The sequence below is a fragment of the Canis aureus genome, chromosome 27 (assembly GCF_053574225.1).
Source record: "Canis aureus isolate CA01 chromosome 27, VMU_Caureus_v.1.0, whole genome shotgun sequence".
In the NCBI taxonomy this organism is placed as follows: domain Eukaryota; kingdom Metazoa; phylum Chordata; class Mammalia; order Carnivora; family Canidae; genus Canis; species Canis aureus.
Genome location: NC_135637.1, coordinates 42,413,440 through 42,425,920, shown reverse-complemented (window position 1 = coordinate 42,425,920; position 12,481 = coordinate 42,413,440). Strand labels below are relative to the sequence as shown.

Here is a 12,481-nt window from a genome sequence, read left to right as displayed (position 1 = left end):
GTGTGCCCCTGGGTTACTGTTCCTACTCATACCCGGTTATTCCAAGAACACTAGATTTGTTTTCAGGACAAATGCTTTGCTGACTTCTATTCCGTCCTAGCCCATGATTATAAAATCAAGAGATACTCCCCAAGCACAGGGCCCGTTCTTTATTAATTATTTAATATCAGGATCTTTTCAAAATTTCTCCTTTGTGAGAAGTGTTTTTACATTAGTATTCAATCTCCATCTCATTTCAACCTTGATATAGAACTGAACCATCATAGATAGGGGTTCAGGGATAGAAACTGAATTTATCGTGTCAGAAATAATAAGATCAGTGTAAGAACTGCCCGATTATACTTTTGTTCTTGTCTGATTATTCCAAGGTGAGAACTACCTAAGATAACGGTTGTGATAACAGCAACCCAAAATTTTAACAAGATTTGATATATCAAGTCTTACTATTTAAAAAACTTAAATTGGTTTCAGCATATATTTAAATGGGCTTTTTATTGGTCACATTTTGTTTAATTTTTGCCTGGTCAGGAGAGCTTAATTCATAGTCTGATTATTCAGTCTGAATTTTAAAATCAGACCGGCTGTTCTTCCCTAACTCTACTGACTGACATAGTAGCCATGTGACTTGGGACCAAATTACTCAAATTGATGGGAGTCCGTGTTTCTGTTGTCTGTAAAATGAGAATAATGAAATTAGCTCTGGGAATACTGGAAAGATTGAGCTAAATAATAAATGTCAGTATTTAGTGCGGAATTTATTAATACCTGTCCGATATTCCCATTGTTATACTTAAATATTAAGGGACCAATAAATAGCAAAATTGACTTGATCAGCTAAGTCTGCTGGATGACCAAAGAAACAAATTATTCCTGATTATTAAAAAATTGCTGTATGCAAAATTCATGCAGGTAATCATAAGTTATTGCTGAACCATTTTAAGAAAATAGATCCTTTATTGAATAATTTTCAGAAAATAGATGATTGATTTTTTTTAGAGAACAAATTCTTTTTCATACTCACCTTTGTATTTCTGGGCTCTCCTCCTCACATATGTTCATTATTATCATTTCAGGATCTTATCAAAGCCTTAGGAAATTGCAAATATATTTTTAAGTGACACCCTGAATTCCAATCATTATCAGAATGTAATTGGTGAATTGTGTTTCTCTCTTCTGAGACATAGTTCCTCTGATTCCTGCCTCCATAAGTCATATTCATTCTTCAAGGCTTATCTCACATGAAAAATTTTTCAATGCTTTGCTTGATCTGCAGTCTTGATATAGACAGTCTTTGATCTCATTAAATTTGTATTGCTTTGGAGTTATGCTGCTTGTTAGCATTTGGCTTAATTAGATTTTTTTTTCTATTTATATTGTCTAGTCTTTCCCCATTGTTTTTGAAGTGTCTTAACCCTAGCATTGTGTCTGTAATGCCTCTTACGTTTGAGTAATAGTCTTGGACATATGGAAATCACAGCAATGTTCAAGATTAATATGATATTGTGTTTTTTTATTGAAATATGCCTTCTTCATGCCTGTGCTGTGTGTTTATTCTTTTTTTTTTTTAATAGCTTAGGAGGGAAGAAAAGATCATTCATGAATCCAAAATGTTGAGCAAAATGAATAACTATGTAAAAAAAAAAAAAAGAAACAAAATGGAAAAACAAGCAAACACACTCTAAAACTTGGTAGCTAATTATAATATTTCTTACGAGTCTCTGGGAAGAATGGAAAATTTATGACAAAAGAAATATTCCTGACAGACAGGGTTTCCCAAAGAACCTTTATTTGAAGTGATTTTTTCCTTTTTTTTTTTTTTTTTTTTTTTAAGTTATCAACTCTCGTGATATTTTGGCCTGTTACAGAATAAGCCCTACCTCTCAGAAACTTTAGCCAGTATGGTTTGGCAGGTACTGCTTTGTGCATCACAGACAGTAGTAATGTCACAGCTGTTTTCAGGTTATGAAAATAGCTGAGTTCTTAGTGGTAACTTGCAAATACCTCTTTACAGAGGTTTTCAGGGTAAAGAACTCTGTCCATCAGGATTTCCAGGCAGTAGGGCAGTGAGCAAGGTTAATGAAGGTAGAGATACATATTCATCACAGGGTGGGTGAGTGGTATGGATGAGCAGAGAGAAAATAATTTGAATTGGTGGACAACATGCCCATAAAGGAACTGCATCATTGGCAATAAGGGGAATTGGAGACTGTTCTTCCTGTTAAGAGTGGGGAACTTTTGGAAAAAGGAAGTCATCTAAAGAGAATTTGTCTGAAGTTTTTGTTTAATGCATTTTTAAATCTCCTCTATGTTTCCCATTGATACTTTTTTCTTCAAAGCTTCTGGAGTCCAATTTGAATGTTTCAAAAAAAAAAATATATATATATATATATATTTTTTTTTTTTGGAAGGCCTTGATGGGTGGGAACATGTTTTAAGATGGCCCAACTCAATTTGGAGTAAACTAAAAGATACATGTTTCATTTCATGTTTGAAGGGAGCTCACTTCATTTATTTTAAATATTTAATTGATTTATTTCTTAGAGAGAGTGATGTGATCAAGGGAAGGAACAGAGGGAGAGGGACAAGCTGACTCCCCACTGAGTCTGGAGCCTGATGTGGGGCTTGATTCCAGGACCCTGAGATCACAACCTGAGCTGAAACCAAGAGTCAGATACTTAACTGCCAGAGTCACCCAGGGGCCCTGAGAGCTCACTTTGTTTCTATAAGCAATCAGATAGATTTTCATTTACTTGAATATGTTGTCTCCTTACTACGAAAAAGCAAACCTAAGACTTTGAGGGCACATCATAGTAGAATATGGATATGCATACTTTATTCAGATAATGCTGCTATAATAAAATTAATTTAAAATGTATCTAAATAAATTCAATAGAAATGGGAATCCCTGGGTGGCTCAGTGGTTTAGTGCCTCCTTCAGCCCAGGGCATGATCCTGGAGTCCCGGGATCGAGTCGCACATCGGGCTCCCTGCATGGAGTCTGCTTCTCCCTCTGCCTGTGTCTCTGCCTCTATCTCTCTCCTCTCTATCTTTTATGAATAAATAAATAAAATCTTAAAAAAAATTTCAATTGAAAAGGCTAACAGAAACAAAAAGAAATAATTGTGCCTAAGAAAGTGCTCAGAAGTAACCAACCTCATTGCACTAACTTGTGAGTCTGTTAATATCTAGTTTATGTCAAACTCGTAGGTAAATGTAAGGTGGATAGTTAATTACCCAGGTATTTAGAACAAACTGGGCAGCCTCAGTGTGTTACTAACCACAGCAGACTGAAGGAAAGAGGGACATACAGAGAATAAGTAAGAATTTTCTTTTTTTAAGGGAAATGATGCCAACTTGATAGCATAAGATATGACATATAATAAGGAATGTTCTGCTCAGTAATTTTTTTATTTATTTTATTTTATTTTTAAATTTTGTTAGTATTTTTTTTAAAGAAAGAAAAGAGTATAGCTTCCTTACCTTCATTAGCTGAACCGAAAGTACATCAAGTAAAATTATGCGTAGATATATGCAAATGTTACCCTCAAAGCACAAAAACTGGCTTTTCTGAGTGCATGAATGCCCCTTTGAAATGGATTGCTTGCTGGGGTTTCAGATCCACACTGGATGGACACCAATCTCTGCCCATTTAGGGGCAAACAATGGGCAAATCCAGATGTTCACAAACATCAACTGTCATACAAAAATATTGACACTGTGATTGAAGATGGATTTATCTGCACTTAGTCCCTTGGGCCCTATAATTTGTCCGTTGTGTATATCATTAACCAAAATCCATCTTAGGCAGTAATTGCGTGATGAAGTCTTTTTTTGAACTTGTGTTAAAAACTATGTCTTTGTGATTTCCTATTATTCCCTTGGAGATGTAGAAACAACCCAGCCTCTTTCCCAAGAGAGTTATTCAGAGTTTGAAGTCAGTTATGTATTTCATTTGTATCTTCCATAAGTCGTGTCTCCCTTTCAAGTATGGATTTCTCATGCACTCTTGTTATTACCACAACCGGTCATTTCTGAACGGTCCTTTTACCTTTAAAAATGTAATGTTTTGCTAAAGAGCAGTAACTTTGCAGTCAAATTGCTCCGTTGCTGATTAGCTATGTGACTTGGGCTTAATTTAACCTTTCTGTGCCTGTTTTCTTACCTAAAATGGGGATAATGATTGTACTTATGTTATAAAGTGATTGCCGTGAATTTTACTATAGCTTTTATGTGTTAGGCATTATTATTATTATTATTATTATTATTATTATTATATTTGCATTATTATTATTATTAAATATCTCTACCCTTATTGTAAATACTCCTTTAGCATATATGATTTTCCTCTGTTATATACATAGTCAACTCATTTACTATTACTAAAATTTCAACTTGAATCCCCACTCTCACTTCACAGGCATAGTTATTAATCCTGGATTCCCTTACTCTGAGCTGATTCACTTGAGCTGAGTGTGGAACATTATATTTGTCTATATTCTATGTTTATTTTTATCAGTGTTTCACCCTAGTTCATTTGGTAGGAACCTGATTTTATCATTTAAGGCATTTATATTTTATTTTTTTAATGAAGATTTTTATTTATTTATTTTATAAAGAGAGAGCTTGTGAGTGGAAGTAGGGATGGGGGAAGTAGGGATCAAGCTTGTTGTGGAGCTTGATCTCAGGATCCTTAGATCATGACCCCAAGATCATGACCCAAGTGGAAACCAAGAGTTGGATACTCAACAGACTGAGGCACCCAGGCACCCCTGCATTGAGGTTTTCTAAAAAATAATTGATGAAAATACATTCATATATGTGATTAATTTGCTTTCTGAACTTTAATTCAGGTCATAGGTAATAAGAACTAGTCTGAGGAGATACATGTAGTAAATAGCCAATGAAAGAGTGCTCTGCAGATGGAAATTATGGCCTATTTTAGGTACCTTGCAAATTATCCTTCTGAAAATTATCGGTCCAGATGTCCTTATTATCAGCCAACATGTGCCTATATAGATATCATGTTTCTGCAAGAGTTTGTCAAATACCTTTATGATAAATACACCACTATGAATATCATATACCTAAGGCCCATTATGTACTCATCTCCTAATCTCTTGACCCTGTTTAAGAAATAAATGAGTTCAGGGACCATTGGGTGGCTCAGTGGACGAGCATCTCTCTTCGGCTTAGAGCATGATCCCGGGGTCCCGGGATCAAGTCCCACATCAGGCTCCCTGCAAGGAGCCTACTTCTCTCTCTGCCGGTGTCTCTGCCTCTCTCTCTGTCTCTCATGAATAAATAACTAAAATCTTTTAAAAAGAGAGAGATAAATGAGTTCAGTCTGTAGTAACTTATGTTTAATGCAGCTGTGCAAGTTTTAAGTGTGTGTCTTTCCAGACAATTTTCAATATCCCTGAAACTAACAGTTCTAGGGCTGATATCGGGATTGATTTTAAGGCTAGATCTGATATTTGGATTTCTTTCTTTGAAAGTAATGAATATTTTCCATTTTCTAGCTTTTTAGCACTTTTATTTTGATTTATCGAATATGGATATTAGTAATTTAGTGAGTTCTTGACACAGAGTTCCCATAATTTTGGATAATTTTGGAAAGATGATGACAGGGCTAGGAGAGTGCTCAGTTGGGAGGAACCTAGTGCTTTGTGCAGTCTAGCAGCTCCCTGGTGCAGTCAGGGATGAAAGGAACGACTGGGGGAGACAGAATCATCATGTACATTCCACTTCAACCAAAGGACAACGACACTCCAGAAAATGTGGATTTCGAGACCCGGAACTGACAGCAAAGCCAGCGTTAGTCATTTAGGGATCCCTGGGGTGCTAATGGCCAAGTTATTTAAGTCCCCACATAATTCATGACATATCTTATTTTTCCTATACATTTTCCTTTTATATGTACTGCATGGTGGTTTTCCAGCCAGACTCACCTTGCAACCCAATCCCCTGAGCCTCCTGTCAACCATGTGTCACATAAGCAGGAGACTTGGCCACGTGGGTTCTCGCCCTTCTTTTTTCCACAAGAATTCTTCTCCCTTTCCCTTTCCCTCTCCTCTCTCTCTCCCTCTCCATTTTGCTCACTAGCTTCTAGTTACCTGAGTGTTCAGTCTTCAGTCACCTCCTCAGGGAAGTCCTCTTTCACCATCACTCGCCATCCCTCCACCCACCTTGTCCCTATGAAGTTCCTCTGGCTGCCATGCACTCCCTTGGCTGCTGTGAAACACTTTCCACACATGTTGGTTTGTTATTATTTATTTATTTAGTTAGTTAGTTAGTTAGTTAGTTATTTAGTTAGTTAGTTAGTTAGTTAGTTAGTTAGTTAGTTAGTTATTTGAAAGACAGAGAGAGAGAAGCAGAGACACAGCCAGAGGGTGAAGCAGGCTCCATGCAAGGAGCCTGACGTGGGACTCGATCCTGGGCCCCCAGTATCAGGCCCTGGGCTGAAGACACTGCTAAACTGCTGAGCCACCTGCGCTGCCCCACAATGGCTTTTATGGCTAGTTCATATGTCTATGGCTCCATTGGATCCTAATAATAGGAAAAATACAGTAGCTATGTTTTCTTATGCACTTATGATATACAAGTATGTATTTATCAGCATATACATACATATTTATGTATATATATGGATATAGATATATATTTACTGTCCTCAACATATCTATGAAAGACTTATATAAAAAATAATGGAAAAAAAATAATGGAAATACAAGTTTTAAGTATAACCCATACAAGATCATACAGCTATCATGGAACAAACCTAGGAGTCCCTGCTGAAGGTACCTCGTAAGTACGTTAATATCTTTAAAAATCTAAAATGAAAAGCAGTTTCTCGGAGAAGGACAAACATTATATGTTCTCATTCATTTGGGGAATATAAATAATAGTGAAAGGGAATTTAAGGGAAGAGAGAAGAAATGTGTGGGAAATATCAGAAAGGGAGACAGAACATAAAGACTCCTGACTCTGGGAAACGAACTAGGGGTGGTGGAAGGGGAGGAGGGCGGGGGTGGGGGTGACTGGGTGGCGGGCACTGAGGGGGGCACTTGACGGGATGAGCACTGGGTGTTATTCTGTATGTTGGCAAATTAAACACCAATGAAAAATAAATTTATTATTTAAAAAATAAAAAAATAAAAATCTAAAATGAAAAGCAGTTTCCAAATGATCAACACAGGAAATAACAGTAACCCGTCAACATTTTTTATCTGAACAAGAAGCAAATAGGCCTAAAGATGTTATACCAGACACATTGCTGATTTTGGCACCCAAACGCTCATTGCTGTATGCCCCGAAGAAGATGCTCAGCATGTAATGTCCGCTCCAGATATTTGTTGGTGGAGTTGATTATTTTTAGGGCATGTTCAAAGGACATGCTTGCAGCCAAGAAGACGTGTGCTCTGCTGGCCTGGTGAAGTTTGGCCTGAGATCTCCCTTAGCCATTCTGTGATGCTGATCACCTCTATTTGTCTTCTGTAATTTTGTCAATCTTTAACCTGCTATAAAAACAAGAATTAGCATTCACCTGAAAACCAACTAAATGTGCATCAAAAGCTTTCTCAAATTCTATTATCTTCCATACGCATTAAGAGTACGGCATTAGCTTTAGTATTCCTAGGATGCTGTATTACATGGTAACGGTACAACTGCGTTAAAGGGTATGTCCTTGGCAACTGCTCAGAATTCTGAACTTATTCAACCTTTTATAACTCTGAAGGATTTTGGTGGAAATATATATTTATATTGCTGACTTCAAAGGAACAGAAGTTCCTTTCATTAGGAACAGAAGGCCGGGGGATCTCAATGTTAAGAAAAAAACAGGGTGCGTGGGGATATCATTCATGCACTGTTGGAGTATAAAGTCTTTTTTCAGGATGTATGTGTGTGTGTGTGTGTGTGTGTGTGTATTTATAAATACACACACACATACATACACATATGATATCGGTATATATAGCATAATTCACATTAAGATATTTACAAATTTTCCAGACATCAAGTATCAATATAAATGGAGTTTTCTTAGTTGAGTGTTGAGTATCCTTTGCTGAATTGTGTAATACTTTTCTAGCTGGATTGTGTTCAGTGAGTTTTGCCAAAGACTGTTAAATTACCATGTGCAATTTTTTATTGGAAAGAGAGTTATTTTAACCTCTAGGCTCTGCCACTGTCCCTTTATTGTTTGCATGTGTGTGCATGTGTGTGTGTGTGTGTATAATTTAGGAGCGTCCCAGTGTATTATCATTCGGTCTGTTTGCTTTATGTTCTGGTTTAGAAGATAAATGCAAAAGTGGCATATTTCTCTCATAACTTGATCATGTGGGAACTGATTTTCATTTTAGAGTCTTAGATATTCTTAGAGACGTTAATGTAGCCATTAGGGCTGTTTATTTTCCTCTTACCGATAGATGTGCTGTGTGTATATGTGTCCCACAGCCGAGATGTATTGTGTGTGCATGTGCATCTGTGTTCATGCATGTGTGTGCATGTGCGTGCATGAATGTGTGTGCACGTGCATCTGTGTGCATGTATGCATGTGTGCATGTGCATCCGTGTGCATGCATGCATGTAAGTGCGTGAATGTGCATCTGTGTGCACGCATGTGTGTGTGCGAATGTGCATCCGTGTTCATGCATGCGTGTAGTGTGTGAATGTGCACCTGTGTGCATGCATGCCTGTGTGTGCATACATGAATGCATGTACATGTGCTTCTGTGTGCGTGTGCATGCATGTATGTGTGTGTGAGTGTGTGTGTGTACATCTGTTTGGGCTCCTTGTTGATTGGTAGAATGTGCTTCTATTTTTAAGATCTAGCTTGGCAGTCTAATGCTGCTCACTCCCTTAGATAATTGTAACTGTCACAATGTCAGTAAGGCTTACACTCCCTTCACATGAGACGAGGCACACATTTCATTTAAATTAGTCCTAATTCTGTCACTGCAGCAGTCTGCTCGTGTGAGCAGTGGTGAAGCTTGGCTAGTCACCCTTGTTTTCTGCACTTGCATTGAGCAATGCTGAAACTACTGTCAGGATCCAGACTAGAGGAAGCTGGGATAGGAACACAGGAACAGGGTCTCAAAGCCCCCAGGAACTAACTGTACGAAGTAGTAACAAATGATGAGTGTTTTTATGCCACAAGCACAGATGCAAATTACAAGGCCCCTTGGGTTACAAATGTGAATGGTTTCACATAGTCTAGAAAAAAACTTGATATTTAATTCCAGACATAAAGCACATGAGAAAGATTTTTAAGGAGTGAAAAGTGATTTTCCACATCTGCAACTGTGATCCCAATTAAACCTAGCCTTAAAATAGATCTTGGAGGTCCACATAGCCTTTATTTTATAGCAGCTCTTTCTCTAAATTTGTATTTTGTATAAAGGACTATTCACCATCTCCCCACCTTAACAAATCAGCCGTTTTCATTATTCTGCACTCTTTTCTACTTTGCATTGATGTGTACACACATTTTACCATAGTATCATGCATTTGTTTTCATTTTTTATACATTTTATTTAATTTAGTAATCATAGTCTTCTTACAAGTAACCTACAAAGAAGTTACAATATAGTTTTAATAGTGGGGTAGTGTTCTGTTATAAATTCTATCATTTTAATTTTTTGAATTATTATCGATCCTATGATACTATTGCCCTCTTAAAATAAATCCAGGGACCGTATTTACTAGGTACGAGTACGAGTATTTTTATAACTCACGTCAAACACATTTTCTAAGTGATGGTGTTGTGATTTAGAATGTCACAAGGTCATGGAATTTTGTAAATGGTGTATTTTGAAGCCTTCTCTCTATACAGCTTTTTTTTTTTTTTTTTAATCTTTTTTTTTTTTTTTTTTAATTTTTTTTTTTATTTATTTATGATAGACACACAGTGAGAAAGAGAGAGAGGCAGAGACACAGGCAGAGGGAGAAGCAGGCTCCATGCACCGGGAGCCCGACGTGGAATTCGATCCCGGGTCTCCAGGATCGCGCCCTGGGCCAAAGGCAGGCGCCAAACCGCTGCGCCACCCAGGGACCCTACAGCTTAAAATAAAAGTAGTCTTTTCTATCCCTGAAGCCCTATGAGCAGTAGCTGTCACAATGTTTCTGACAGACTAAAGCTAAAGAGGCTTCTCAGAAGACCTATGAGATTCTCCTTTAAAAAAAAAAAAGATATTATTTATTTATTTGAGAGAGGGAGGGAGAAAGAGAGAGCCCAAATAAGGAGGAGAGGGAGAAGCAGGCTTCCCGCTGAGCAGGGAGCCTGACGGGGACTCAATCCCAGGACCCTGAGATCGTGACTTGAGCTGAAGGCAGACGCTTCACTGACCGAACCATCCAGATGCCCCTGAAGTTCTCCTTCTTGATCTTCACTATTAGTGACATCAAGAAATGAGCAGTGTCTGGAGAGACAGGGGCAGGGTACATTTATTAACTTGACATTTATACCAAATGTTGGCATGAAGAGCTTTAACATTTCTTAATGATTCTAAATTAGAGAACTTGATGAAAGTTATTTAGAAATCAGAGCTGAAAAGCTTACTATTCACCATGTACAAACACAGTTGTAGATTCTGGGGTGTACAGGTCAATAAGGGAAAGTTCTTGCCCACTTCATGTAATATCCACTTCCTAGTTACTGAAGAAGGCCTAAGAGTCTCTGTACTTTGTCAAAACACATGTACTGTGAACGGTTTGTTATTTACTGATTATTTTACTGAAGATTTCATGGAAAGATATGTAAAGTCTTACATTGCAGTCCCTACAGGAAAGCAATAAAAATTCCTTAGAAAAATTAAAATATCCCTGCGGGATTTCTGCTTCAAGTCAGTAGAGTAGAACAGACACTAAATTGTCCCTCCTACATGAAAATACTAAAAAAATAAAATAAAATAAAATATGTAAAATAGTACTTTTCATACAGTGGAGATGAGGACAGGGACTCCTGTGAGAAAGAAAATGGATTCGCGAGACTGATTCTCACTGCCTGGAGCTGTGGTCTGGAGAAACTTTCCAAGCTGTCCTGTTGGGGAGTGACCCAGGTGCAGCCTGGCAATTTCTGAGTTTAGGAGACAGAAGTAGGTGGCTAAGAAGACAGCTGGAGTTCAAAAGACAGAGGGCTAGAGAGAAAAGAGCTTCCCAAAGTGATGGCTTCTGAGATTTGGAGTCCTCCAAGTGTCTTTTTTTCTTTCTTTTTCAATTATTCTGTATTGTCTTTAAGTATGAAGACTTCCAATCAAGTCACCTAGAGACCATTTTACTCACTCCTTTGTCTGGCTGCCAGTCTCTCTCTTCAGCAATGGTAAGGTGATACCTTTTCCATGGGGAAGAGAAATCCATGGTTTGTTGCCTTTGCCAATAACAAAAATGTTGCAGAGCCAGTTGGCAAAGCTGTTGCCATTGGCATCTTTCGCATGAACTACCTCAAAAGAACCAGGGTGTCTCCTCTGTTGGTGATCACACCAGTTCTTCCCACGTTCGCACGTCTAGTCACCATACACAGATTGCCAGTGTCAATCTTGATGAAATCAGTAATCTTTCCAGGCTCCAAATCAATCTGAATGGTGTCATTCCGCTGGATGAGTGGATCAGGATAATGGATGGTGTAAGCATCATGGGCCGCCAATGAGGGGTTCCTTTTGTCCCCACAAAGATCTTTCTCACTTTGCACAATTTATACTTGGCCTCCTCAGATGTAATGTGATGAACAGAATAGCAATCCTTGGTGTCACAGATCAGTTGGAAATTCATCCCAGTCTTGACAATGATTATGACATCCATAAAACCAGGAGGATGGGTTATATTAACTTGCCATCAATTCTAACAAAATGCTGCATATAGATTTTTGCTTCATCTAATGTTAGGGCATACTTAAGTCTGTTCCCTAGGAAAACAATAAGAGGGAGATATTCTCTTAGCTTATGGGGACCAGTATATGGACGAGGTACAAACACACCAGTTTATTCAGCATCCCATGCTTTGGAGCTGCTACACATCAGAGTTTCTTAGGAACATGAGCCATGGCTGTGCTAGGCATGAAAAGAAGACCACCTCCTTCTGGTACCTGAGAAAAGAGGAAAGAGGGTGGAGTCCCCTCTAAGTCTTAAGTTGAATTTTGAGGAACAATCTTATGAAGAAACTCCGTGAGGCTGGGCAAACACAGCCTGAAGAGAGTAGAGGAAAACTTGACATAGCTCACACAGGACCAAGGATTATTCATGTTCTAACTGGCCAAAGTAGAAAACTGTAAATTCCAGAGAAGAAAAAAAAAATTCTACATAGGTTAGAGTACTCAGAAGGATATCCTAGGGAATGCCTGGGTGGCTCAGTCTGTTAAATATCTGAGTCTTGATTTCAGTTCAGCTCATGATCTCAAGGTCATGAGATCAAGACCCACGTCAGACTTCACACTGAGTATGGAGTCTGCTTAAGATTTTCTCTCTTTCTTTCTTTCTTTCTTTCTTTC

The 12,481-nt window shown here is 38.0% G+C and overlaps 1 long non-coding RNA gene and 1 pseudogene across 1 annotated transcript in view; one reads left to right on the top strand and one right to left on the bottom strand.

The window, feature by feature from the left end:
• Positions 1–12,481, top strand: part of LOC144299571 (uncharacterized) — a 694,273-nt gene that overhangs the window by 570,072 nt on the left and 111,720 nt on the right. The window lies entirely within an intron of this gene.
• On the bottom strand, positions 11,257–12,037 carry LOC144299615 (small ribosomal subunit protein eS4-like; annotated as a pseudogene).